Raw genomic sequence first — 13,472 nt, 5'->3', positions numbered from 1 at the left:
ATCAGCAAAGCTTTTGGATCTGATGAAGTTGCAGCCGCAGACTTCTTCCTCCAGCTGTATTCAGGATACACGCTTCTTGAGAGTTCAGCTTCTGCTTTGGTTTCGACTTTCAGCTTCTGACATGGAGGTAGGTGAGGGGTCCCTAGTTATACACAAATGTTCCCCATTCACTCATGCTGAGCCATGCTCAGCCAGCCAATCACACAGAGTGTATTCGTGCAGCTACCAATCATGCTCAGAGGCATTTCCGGCCAATCACCCAAAACCAGACACCCATAACACAGGATGTGGATTGAAGGCTACTCCTAGCTTTTCGGACCATTCATTGTATTCACATAGTTGCAGTCAGGGTGGGCTCAGGAAGAACCACAGGCATTGTGACACATAACCAAAACCAGACACCCACAACACATAATGTGATTTTCACTGCTCTCTCCATTCAGGCAGGTCCCACACCCCTGAGGTGTACCAAAAACAGCAATGCCCGGGAAGGCTCCAGCTAGATTAGTGAGGGCAGGTTCAGTTCCATATATCATCCTTGAACCCAACCTCCAGTCGGGGGACGGGAGCAGAGCCAGGGTTCTCAGAACTTTGAGAAACAAGGGGGGGAAGGCAAAGGAAACCATGAGGCCACCAGTGCCCATCTTGCCTTTGTCCAGGAATTCATTGATTCCTATGGCAGGGCCTGGGTGTCCCGAAAAAGGTAGGACACCCACAGCCACTCTTCAGTCAGCATCTAGCTGCCACCAGCCCATACCCTGCTCTGTGGGCAACACACATGTGCCCAAAACACACACTAGGGGAGCAAAGGTGTACCCCTACTCATGGGTGCAATCAGGGTATCTCATGGGTCTTTGTTCACCAAGAACGGAAATTAAGAGCTGCACTGCTAGGGATTCAAACTGGACTCCAACGCAGGAAAGAAACAGAAAACACAGTTTTAGGAGGTAGCGGGACAAGGACGAGTGGGCCCTGTCCCTCCAAGGCATTTCCAGCATCACATCGGGTGATTCCTAACAGTGAATATGGTAGAGGGCCCACATATTCTCTCGTGCACCAACCTCAAAGAAAACCTATTTAAAGTATGTTTTGCTGGTATCTTCAGTGAGTAGGCAACATCTTCCTGTGTGGGAGGTCTCTTTGCTGGCAGGGTATGGAGGAAATAGGAGATATGCTGCACATGTGTTGGAAGGCCCAAAGTTGCAGCACTTCTTGTCTGAAAGTCTGACCAAGATTAAATATATATAGTAATATCCCACTACTGAAGGCCCCTTGATCTTGCTATTGTAATATAGGACTAACTCATACAATGTGTGCAGGCAATTCTAGGATCATTACACACTTGCTAAATGTCTCTGAGCTTATTTTAACTCGGGGCTGTTTGCAGCATAGTTGGATAGGGTATGCGATCTTGTTACAATGGATACAGTATTGGCATAGCACAGGTGATTAGTCAAATGGCAGGGGCCCTCAACGCGTGGTTTCCCTTCATCAGCTATGTACAGGGAATAGGTGGCGGTCTAACCCAAGTCTGTTCAAGGAATCCTATATTCTACGAGGACTGACATTGGTGAGTCCTATTCACTGTAATGTTCAGTTCCCCACAAGTACGTTAATCGTCTGGACCCATCTCCTTGATGGAACCGGTCATATCTGCTTCTGCAGACATAGCTATTTGCATTTATGGATTCACATAGTTCCACAAATATTGCACTGCAATTGGTTATAATGTTCGATTCAGAACCCAATGCATTGTTCTTTTTTTTTTTTTTTTTCTTTTTTTTTTTTACTTGTATTTTAATTGTATTTCAATTTTTACAAGATCTTTTCCTTCACTCTGTTGTGGGGTGCTTCTTAAGATCGTTAATTATTTTGTTTCTTCTTTATGATATTCTTTAGGGTACTGTTTCTTCTAGGTTAGGAGATGCTGTTTTTCGTTTTGATCTCAAGTGTCCTTTTCTTCTAGTTTCAAACTGTCCAGGAATTTTGCAGTTGCTATAGTCAAAAAGAAATTGAATCCCCACTCATAAGCTTGTTCCACCAATCCTCTTCCCTTATGGTCTGGAGCTTTGATCCGTGTGGGTGAAGATAAATTTGTCTGGGGTTGCTCGTACCAGGACAGTGAAGGAGTAGATGTCTAAGAGTTTCGGTGTCCCCACTTGCACAGAAACGGCACTTGTTGGTCATTGATTGTTTCCTGGTGTAAAGGATCTCATTTGTCTTCAGGATATTTAAGCGAGCTCTCAGAAAGATTGTACGCAGTCTTTTGTCTGGGAACTTTTTAAAGTAGTTTCTTACATCATCCAGCTTTTGTGTGTTGGTTGTGTGATGGGCCGAAGTTGTGTGTTCATCAGCTATTTCAAGTGTTTCGATCCAATCTTGTAATTTTAATTTTTTCTTTATTTTTCCAGGAATGCGTTCGATTTCCCATTCAGAACAACCAATATTTGCAGCTTGATCTAGAAGGTTTTTGTACCATGTTGTTAGCATTCGATTTTGGCCGCTCTTCATTTCTGCGAAAATAATTTCCAGGATTTTTGGTCGTGGGTGCCTTAGAATCTTTCCCAGGAACAATAAGCTATTTCTCTCCACCACTGATTTCAATGATTGCAAGCTTAATTCCCGTCGAATGTTTGCTACCGGGGTGGAGTTTGGCAATCGGAGCACTCTCCGCCAAAATATTCCTTCCAGTTTTGCCCACAGTGTTTTCGGCAGTTAAGGCATTGCCTCTGCTCCGTAGGTTAGAGCTGGAGTGGCTTTTGCTTTGAAGAATCTTATTATTGGCAGGACTGAAAATTTGCCGAATTTACGTTCCAAAGATACGGCTTGTGCTGCTAGTGTTTTTGCCCTGGAGAATAGATGTTCTTGCATTGTTATTTCAATTCTGCTGCATGATAGTTTGACCCCCAGGTATGTGAAGCTCTTAACTGTATCCAGTTTTTCTGAATTTGCAAACCACTGGGGGCGTCTACTCTGTTTAGATCCTTTTTCCATGATCATTATTTTGGTCTTTGAGGTGTTAAGTTCCAGATCGTTTTTCTTTAGGTAGCAGGATAGGCTATCCAGTTGTCTCTGGAGTCCAATGGGCGTTTGGTCAAATAAAAGAATGTCGTCCGCGTAGAGCAGACGTGTCACTTTCTGCTTCCCTATTTGAGGAGGAAATGAACGGGTGTCGTTTTCTGCGTCCACTATATCCGCCATGTATGCTTTATACAATGCTGGTGCCAGAGGGCACCCTTGTTTGACACCTCTCGCTGTCTTTATGATTGTAGACAACGAGCCCGCTGCGTTAAGCCGGACTCTGACGGAGGTGTCGCTATGCAAGGCCTTCATTGGTTCCAGGATAAATAGTGGGCAGTTTTGTTTTTCGAGTTTCGTCCATAATTTACCTCTATTGACACGGTCGAAGGCCTGGACCAAATCGATCGTAGCAATGAAGATTCTCGGTTGGCCTTCTAGGACTTTGGACTTCAGGATGCTGATCAGCATGATGTTGACGGAGGTCCCTAGGTTCTTTTCGAAACCCGATTGAAATGGGTCTGCTATTTTAGCCTCCTTTTGCCATGCCTGGAATTCGTCTAGCACCAAGGAGCCGAAGAGTTTTCCAAGCACATCCAAAAGTGCTATCGGCCTGTAGTTTTTCGGGTCATCTCTCATGCCCTTCTTGTAGATGGGGACGATGTTTGCTGTTCTCCACGTGTCAGGAATTTGTCTTGTATTCCTACATCTTCGGAAAATCTCTGTTATTAGCGGCGCCCAGGCTTTTGCGTCCTGTTTTAGGTGAGTGTTGGATATTCCGTCTGGGCCAGGTGCACGAGAGTTGTTTAACTTGTAGATCTTTTCCAGAATGGCCTGCTCAGAGCAAGTTATCCATTGCGATGTATTTGGTTTTTCCACTACGGTTTCTGGTATTGTAGGTTCTTTAAATAGTTCAGTGATGTGTTCTACCCATTTCTCTTCTGGGACACTGTTGGTGATGGTCATATCTGTGGTAGTCTGATTGGTTTTGATTAGTTTCCAGAAGTCTTGTGAATTCCTTTTACACACTGTTCTCAGCATGGATTCAGCGTCTTCTTGGTATAATTTCCAGCGCACTGATTGGAGCCATGCTTTGTAGCCTTTTTTTTGTATTGTTGCCAATTTTAGATTTGATTGTGTTGGATATCGTTTTGCTTGTCGTATTATCTTCCGTAAGGAGGATTTCTTTATCCTCAGCTCTTCGTTATATTTGTGCAGATGAGTTGTTTCCAGTCTTCTCTTTTGCATTGGGCGTAGATGTGGAATGAGAAGAGGATAGTAGGCCAATTTTTCAGGGGTAGCTTTAATAGACCTTTGTCAATAGTAGGATGTTGTAATATCAGTTAAGACATCTGATGTCATTTTCAGCCGGCTCCCTTGTGCGTTTGCCTCAAGCTTGTAAGGCATTGCTGTGGTCACATATGTTCTTACTGGCCACGTTGCAGATAGTAAGTTGTGATCACTGCTGGTGGTTTTCACTACCTTAAAGCTCGTGATTGTAGAGTATAGCTCTTTGGAGGCGAAAATGTAGTCGAATGTACTTTTCTTTCCTTCGCTTTCCCATGTAGGGGTGGTGGTGCTGGCAGCTTCTAAAGAGTTCAAATTGTACAAGTCTCTGGATTTCATCAACTCCGACCAAGCGCAACCGCGAGCAATTGAGCATGGATTTGTTGTATTTTGCTGTGGCTTTGATGCTTTGTGACCTGGACAGGTGGCATTCAGGTCACCACATATCAAAATATGGTCCACATCATAAATTTCAGCAACGTCGGTCAGGATTTTTTCCACGATGTTTAGAAAATCGTTTGTTTTGGTTTCTGATGGGTTCCAATAAATGTTCAAGAGAAGAAGGAGGTCGTGTCTGAGTTTTCCTTGGGATGCTTCCTCTTTTTCCCATTTCAGTAATGTTACCTGGATTGCCAAGGACGAACTCAGATTGTGGACTATCCGTAAGATACCCCCTGATCGGACTGCTGTTAAGAGGCCTGATATAGGTCGGCCTTTGTCTCCTTTTTGAGCAGGAGATAAAAGTACTTCGTAGCCGTCCAAGCTGGGTGGGTAGAGCAGCCAGGTCTCTTGTAAACTTATTAGGTCAAATTGGCCCAGATTTATCTCTCCGGGCTTGGTCAGATGGGAATGGCCTCTTGTATTCCAGGAGCCAATAGTGATCATTTGCTGCTTCTTCTGTATGCCTTGCATTCGCTCTGATGAGTCTCCTCCAGTCCTCGCCGGAGGGCGGTTTGGTTGCTATTTCTTCACATAGCGTGTCAATACGGACGGAATCCAAGCCCATTTTTTGGAATATTTTCCCACCTTGTCAGCATGCTTTAAAATCGGGGTTTTTTCTCGATTGTTACGCGTTTCTGTTTCCCTTATGCCCGATCTCGAGGGTGGGCCCCTCGGTTGTCTGTTTGATTTACTTACTAAGGACTCCTCCTGCGTTTTCCACCTTCCCGTGGTGGTAAAATTGTCAATACTCTTTACTCTTCCTTTATCTCTTCTGGTGTCTGGGCTGTATTGCCTTGTAATTTCTCGCACTGTGTTTCTTTTGTCTTTGTTTTTTCGCTCGTTCTTCTCTGGTGTTCGGTATGATTTTCTCTTTGCGCTTGAAGTGTCTATCCCTTCCGGGGTAATCAGAACTGATTTCCATCTATCTTTTCCGTTTGTCTCGTAATTGCGCTCCAGTTTCGATGCATGCCGGTGGGCACTCCTATAACCTCTTTCTTCTGATGTAGTTTCCCTTAGGAGGTACCCTCTTTTAAACAGTTCACCTGCCGCCTGGAGCAGGAGTTTCTTCACTGTTTGAGACGTGATGTGCAGAAAGATGCTATCTGTCCTAGCTTTTTGTGCGAATTCCACTATTTTTATATCCGCACTTCTGATTTGATCTCCGCTGTGAATTTTTTCGAGGAGCTTCATCGTTGCTCTTCTATTGAGGATGATTTTTTCTCCCGTTTTGTCACGTCTTTCAAGCTTTAGCGTACGTGACGCATGACTCTTTTGAGTGAAGATTTTGGATGTACGCGTGGCGTTTTGTTGTGTGGGCAAGGCCAAAAGTCTTCGATTTGAACCAGCTGAGTCCCCGGATTTATGTCTTCGTCTGTTTTCGTCCCTCCTGTGACTCGATGTTCTGTGTGTTGGTGCGTTTGCCTTTTTATCTGTGTCGCTTTGACTAGTCGGAGGCTTTTGTCTATGTCGCGATTCGTTGTTTGATGTCTCTTCAAATCTTTCAACATTGCGTTTTTCCTTGTATATCCTTAAATAAGAATCCTCGGTACCTCCATGCTTTAATTCAGTTTTGTTGATCTTTGAGTTTCCTAGGCGAAAAAGCGTTTTCCTCTCTGGGGTAATTTGACGACTTCTCTTACTTAGGTCGTCAGTTATATCTTTCTTTTTTGTTGGTGTTTTTTTTTGGATCTGGTGATGTGGGTCTTTTGAGTCATGTTGCAAGAGATTATCGTCCAGAAAGGATACCTTTTTTTTTTTGTAGATGGTCTGGGAATATCTGATTCCGATGTTTCAATGGAGTAGACGCTTAGGTTGGATAGGTCCAACAAGTTGTCTTCAGTGGCTCCCCTCTGCTCTTCATCTTCAATAATCTGATAGGACTCGTTCTCCGTAGGTTTTGGTTTTTGGTCGTTCACCGTTATCCATTTGGTCATAAGCTTGTTTAAGGTACTTTCTGTTGATTGTATCTTCTGTGCAAAGAGAGCTTTTGTGGTTTTTTCTTTCGCTGATGCTTGATTTTTTTGAACCTTTTGTCTCAGCGGTTTTTTACTGCTCTCTTCGGTTCGCGTTCTGGATTGAACCTCATCAGTTTGATTTTTGCATATATTTTCCGTGTCTTCCGACTTGGCATGTGAGTTTATTGCTCTTTTTGGCGATCTAACGCCCGTGTTGTCAAAGGTCATCGAATATACGTCTGCCATTTTGTTTTCTGGTTTAGGTTTTCTTTTAGTCTCATTCAGATTCGTTTGAGTGCTCACGTTCACTGATTTATGTTTGAAGTGGAATACCTCAGGATTGTCTGTCATGGTACTTTGATCGTTTGTACTTTCCTTCCAAGCTTCTAAGGCTGTTATGTAGCCTTCGAGATGGGTTAGCTTTGAGTTGCATGCCGCTATTAATGAGGTATGATCCTTTGACGTATCGTTGATGGTTTCATATAGCTTCCCAAATGGTGCAAGCGCAATGGTCACGGCTGACATTATTGGTAGTATGTCAGTGCTTTTGGTAGGTAAATTGGTGTCTTTTTTTAATGTATTTCGCTTTCTGTCTTAGCATTATATGGAGTAGAGAGTAATGATCGTGAAGCTTCTGCTTGATCAACATCCTTTCTTTGTTTCGAGATCAGAATCCCGCCAGGAAATGTGTCTCTGATTTTTAACGTGTTTTTATAGCTTAATAATGCCTCCTCCAGTTTAATTTCTTCACATTTTCTCTGGTGATCTAGTTGGACCATCTTTGAATTTGATTCCGTTTCGTTTTTTGTCGCCGCAATGGATTTATTTGATGGTTCGGCTTTGCCCGATTTATTTGCCAGGCCTAAAGATGGGGACAATAATGTTTCGCTCGTAATGAGGTCTACCGTTTGTGTTTCATCGTAGTTTCTTCCTTCAATCGGAGCTGACTGTAAGCCAAGATCTAGTTGTTTTTCTTCCCGGTGTGTGGTTATAGCTGGTTGGCCAGAGGCGCTTTTTTCTCTCTTTTCCGCATTGTTTTCCAAGTTTCGCTCCAAGGGTCTGAGATCTGTATTGGCGTTAGGTGGTTCGGTTTTCTGTTGGGACGTAGGGAGGTTGTAATGCCAGCGTGTTTGGGGTGAGTAACCAGTGCTTCCCAGGCACTGCGCTGAGGCCGGTTGTTTAGGTACGATTTTTCGAGGGGATGGGGGGATTCCCTCCAAGATTTCCAAATCCGATAGTTCAAACCGGTTAGCCGGCGGAATCTTTCCCAATTTTTCAAAAAACCTTTCGATCGGGTTATTTGTCGAAGTTATTGTATTAGTTGGTTTTTTCGTCTGAGTCTTATTTGGTAATCTGTTATTGGGTGTTGATGAGCCAGTTGGCTTTAATTTTTTTTCTCCTAGGCTTTGTATGTTCTGATTTATAACAATATCGTTTGATTTGAGGATTTGAGATTTTGACTTTGCCTCCTCCTCTTTTCGGGGAGTAGGGGAGTGAGTCAGAATAGATTTGGACTTGAATCCGTCGTGTGCTTCTGTATTTGAATAAGTGTTTGACTTGGCCCAATGATGATCTCTCAGGATATTCAGATCATCAGTTACCTCTACTTCGGGATCCTCCAGATATGATATAGTTGTGTTTGGACAGTTTTGGTCTCCATATCCAATCGAATCTAATTCAGGGCTGGGTAAGGCAGCTCTTATAGTACTTGGGTGAACCTCGCTTTCAATTTTTAATTTTCTACAAAGGTCAATTTTTTCCAACCCAGTGTATTTCTTCTCACTTATTGTCTCAAAAAAGGCCTTCAGTCCTTTATCTGTAGTTAAGTTTGTCCTTATTGCTACTTCTGTATACATTTCACCCTGTGGTGGCACCAATCCGCCACAAGAGGGCGTGACGCGGCCACTCTCCGGCACAGGCTCGCCTCTCCCCGTTTCCTGGAGCTTCGGAACCAGCCTCGGGCTCGCTGGGATAGGGCCCGCCTCCAGCCCTCCAACCCCCGGCGCCGGGCCCTCTACACAGCGGGGCACAGCGGCCCCAACGTTCATCCTCTCAGTAATCGGCAGAGCCACCGCGCACTCCATCGCCGTCTCTCGCCCCCCCCCCCCGCCGGCCGGCCTGGACGCCGGAGGCGCGATAACGACCTCGAGGGGCGGACTCCCTTCTGACGACCGCCGCTCTCCCTCACCAACGGATCCCACAGGCGGCGGCACAGCTCCTCTCCAGGGTAGGTCATGCTGCTGCCGATAGGGCGATCTGAGGGGGGGGATCGGAGGGGAGAGAGGATGCGTCTCTAGTTGCTGTGATTTCTTCGTTTTATGTTTGGGTTCTAATTTGTTACGCACAAGTGGTTCCTCTTGAGTTTTTAGTGTGAGAAGGCCACTTCTCAACACGCGGCCGGCTTCTTCTTGCACGGTATGCCCCAGCTCCGACTTTTCTATCAGGGCGGGCTTCTCCATGATTATACTAGGATAGTCGTAGGAATGTTCTATTGAGTTCTTAAGTCCTTATACTAGGATAGTCGTAGGAATGTTCTATTGAGTTCTTAAGTGCTTGGGATCTTGTACTTGGGTGAGCTTTGCAGGGAGCAGTCGGGGGGGAGACAGACAACCAGCACGCCAGCAGCCAGACTGCCAGACTGCACCTCCTCGCAGCTCTCCGCGGCCGCACCGCGGCCAAAATGGGTTTTTAAACCCTATGCCTTAATGAAAGGCAGAAACAGACTCAGGCAGCAGGAAAAAAGACTCAGGGTTCTCTGCCAGACTGCACCTCCTCGCAGCTCTCCGCGGCCGCTCCGCGGCCAAAATGGGTTTTTAAACCCTATGCCTTAATGAAAGGCAGAAACAGACTCAGGCAGCAGGAAAAAAGACTCAGGGTTCTCTGCCAGACTGCACCTCCTCGCAGCTCTCCGCGGCCGCTCCGCGGCCAAAATGGGTTTTTAAACCCTATGCCTTAATGAAAGGCAGAAACAGACTCAGGCAGCAGGAAAAAAGACTCAGGGTTCTCTGCCAGACTGCACCTCCTCGCAGCTCTCCGCGGCCGCTCCGCGGCCAAAATGGGTTTTTAAACCCTATGCCTTAATGAAAGGCAGAAACAGACTCAGGCAGCAGGAAAAAAGACTCAGGGTTCTCTGCCAGACTGCACCTCCTCGCAGCTCTCCGCGGCCGCTCCGCGGCCAAAATGGGTTTTTAAACCCTATGCCTTAATGAAAGGCAGAAACAGACTCAGGCAGCAGGAAAAAAGACTCAGGGTTCTCTGCCAGACTGCACCTCCTCGCAGCTCTCCGCGGCCGCTCCGCGGCCAAAATGGGTTTTTAAACCCTATGCCTTAATGAAAGGCAGAAACAGACTCAGGCAGCAGGAAAAAAGACTCAGGGTTCTCTGCCAGACTGCACCTCCTCGCAGCTCTCCTGCATTGTTATCGTATTCTTACACAGTGAGGAATATTCTTTCAGTCAAAAAAGTTTGAAATAAAACATTTGCATGTCACAGATGCATTTCTGACAATCAGGGCACTGTATCACAAGCTATGTTATATGCCCCGCCACTGCCTGGTATTTTTTCCTTTTGCTATGTAAAGTGCTGCATTGGCTTTTGGTGATACTGTGCCACTACATATATAACCCCTGATTTCAATTCTAAAATACATTAGAGGTATTTAATTATTTCATTCAGGCTATAAGTGTATTATGGATATTTTATTTATTTATTTGCAGTGCTTATATAGCGTGTTTATCAAAAGCGCTTTAACAAAAAAGGAAACGTTTATCAAGAGAAGAAAAGAAGGAGTAGGTGAAACTTGAGACATTTTTTAAAGACAGAGTGAGGGGCAAGAGTGAATTTCAAAGGGGAGAGAGTTCAAATGTTCAGGGGCAAGAAGCTAAAATGAACAAAAGCGAGAGGTGGCGCAAGGCGAATGGGGAACAAAGAATTTAGAAGAAGACCGGAGTTTCCGAGTAGGTTGATAAAAGGAAACCAAGGAGCAGAGATAGGAAGGGGCAAGAGCATGGATACATTTAAAGACAAGACAAAGAACATTAAATTCACACCGGCCGTGAACGGTAAGCCATTTAAGGCAGGCAAGGTAAGGTGAGATGTGAACAGAGGGATGAAGGCCAAACAGAATCCTGACTGCAGAGTGCAGGATAAAACATAGAGGAAGAAAGACATGGGTAGGACAACGTAAAGTGAAGAGCAATAACAGGTTCGAGAAAGAACTAGAGACTGGAGTAAAGTTTTGGTGGAGGAGAAAGTGAGCAAATGGCACATTTTCTTGAGATTAAACACATGAAAATGACAGTAGCGAGATACAGACGAGATATAAGTTTGAAAGGAGAAGGTGGGATCAAAGATGACTCCAGGATTCTGTGCTTGAGAGGACAGTGGAAGGTGCAGCGCAGGAAAGTAGATATATGGATTTGGGGGCAATCTTGGAGGAAGTGGGAAAGAACAAGATTTCGGTTTTCTTTGAGTTGAGGCCCAGAAAACAGAAAGACATCCAGTCCAAGATAGCAGAAAGGCAGGAGAATAGACGCTGAGTAGAATCGTGGTAATCCCCCAAAAAGACGAATGGTAAAATAAAACAAGGCCAAAAACATCGCGTTTATTTGGCTGAATTTGTGCAGGATTTTCCTACCTTTAGATATTAACCTGAGCAAAGGGTATTAAAAAAAGGTGGCAGGAGGTGGGGGTCACCCCCACATATTTTTTAAAAAAGGAGGGAAAATTAAGAAAAGAAAAATGTGTTTTCACCCTCAGTTTTTTTCTCTCGATATTTTAACTGAGATCCAGAATCGGAAAAGGTAGGAAATGAGCAAAGAATCTGTGTATCATCAGCATAGAAGTGTACCTGGAACCCAAAATTAATAATTAGAGCAGGGAGGGACGAAGTGTAAACAGAGAAAAGAACAGGACCAAGGACAGAACCTTGCGGCACACCATGAGAGAGAGGAAAGGAAGAAGAAGAAACCCTTTCGAAGAAACAGAAAAGGAGCAGTTAGAGAGGTAGGAAGAGAACCAGTTGAACACGGTGGAAGAGAGATCAAAAGAGGCGAGAGTAGAGTTGGGTGATCAAGTGTCAAAGGCTGCACTGAGAGCAAGAAGAATAGACATAGAGGAAAGTTTGAGATGGGGTGCATAACAAATAGAATCGGATAAACAAACAAGTGTAGTTTCTGTGAAAAATCCAGATCTAAAGCCAGATTGTTAAGAAGGAAGTAAATTATTAGAGTTAAGAAAGGAGGAGAGTTGAAAGTGAACTAAAGGTTCCATGTCAAAGATATTCAACGATTTTTAGTAAGTGAAAGCGAAGGTGCAAATGCTGTTTTTTTTTAACAAAAACAGACTAATGTTGTAATTTCACTTTTGACAGATCTTTTTTCAGAATTCCCACCGATGGTAAATACAATGACCACTGCTGTTATTTATGCACATCTGCCCAATTCAGAGTTTACAACTGTTGGTAGTGGTATTTCTGGAGTACTACCGGCAGTATTCGATAAATACCATTGCTGCCAGTGGTGACCTCTGAAATAATTTTTGTGTAATATTTGTAATGTCCATTTCATTGTGATTGTGATAGTGGAAACAGATAATGTACAATAGTGGTTTGTACCATTAGTGTACATTTTGTGAATTCCGAAAGGCTCAATGCTCTCTTTTTATGAATTATCAGCATATCTCAGTCTTGAAGGTAATGTGTTGATTGGTACTATCGGTACCATCCAAAGGCTCCATCGCACATGGTCAAATGGGTCTGTCCCAGGAACTTTGTCTCTACTAGCGTTCAAAATGAGACTTAAGAAAAAAGTACATGACTATTGCCATGAACAAAACACGGTAAATTTAGCATCTAAAAGGTTCAGTGGCTGGTTCTTAGATGAGTATTTGAGTAGAGCTTTGCCTCCTCAATACATTGTAGCTTATCCCAATACAGGTACCTTTCGCATCTATCTAATGATGAAATTCAACACTACTGTTGCACTAGAGACTAATTGTGTCAAAATGGGGACTCCACATATGTCAAAGTACTGTCGCCCTTGTGGAGTTAATGTTGTTGAGTCCCTCCATCATCTTATTATGTGTTGTGAAAGTTTAAATGATTTGCGAACCATGTGTTTTAAATCCTATAATAATGGCACTGTGATGACTGACATATCCGATCAATGGATGATTTTTATGAGAGGAAATGATATTAACCTGATATATTTTATTGTTGTTTTTTATCTGAACATTGTGGCAATTTTAAAATGTATTGTATAAGATATATTGGAAATGTAATATGTTTTTAGATTTTGTGTATTTATGTTGTTTGTCTGTGTTATACAAAGCCTATTGGCTAGATGTCTAACAATAAATAAGTAAAGTGATGAAGGTTGGGATCAGATATGCTTACAGTATTGAAGGGTAGCACCTGAACGTCCTTGCTTCTGTACAATAAAAAGTCTGAAATATTTTGGTGCCAATTTTAAATTCTTACCTCTGCCTCTGAGGTATAGGTACAAGTAGGCAGACGATCGCTGATATCCGCCAGAAGACTTAACCTCAATACCTTGAATCACCCAAATGGCATACTAGAAGCCGCCGAGACTCTTAATGGTCTGGCTATTTTGCATATTTCCTCACCCCCACACCATGACACTTTGCAGAAGAGCATCCTTGCAGACATGCCCTCATCCTTAGTAGAGATGAGAGAACTAAATCCTTTGGAAAGTTACTCAAACTTCATTTATGACTGGTTGGATTAGGAAGGCTTTACCTCTTTCAATTGCCA

The 13,472-nt window shown here is 43.8% G+C and overlaps 1 protein-coding gene across 2 annotated transcripts in view; it reads left to right on the top strand.

The window, feature by feature from the left end:
* Positions 1-13,472, top strand: part of ERP29 (endoplasmic reticulum protein 29) — a 401,541-nt gene that overhangs the window by 248,780 nt on the left and 139,289 nt on the right. The window lies entirely within an intron of this gene.

Source organism: Ambystoma mexicanum, chromosome 10 (genome assembly GCF_040938575.1).
Source record: "Ambystoma mexicanum isolate Mex_15411 chromosome 10, UKY_AmexF1_1, whole genome shotgun sequence".
Lineage (NCBI taxonomy): Eukaryota > Metazoa > Chordata > Amphibia > Caudata > Ambystomatidae > Ambystoma > Ambystoma mexicanum.
The sequence above is the reverse complement of the archived record's forward strand: the minus strand, read 5'-3'. Positions and strand labels throughout refer to the sequence as shown.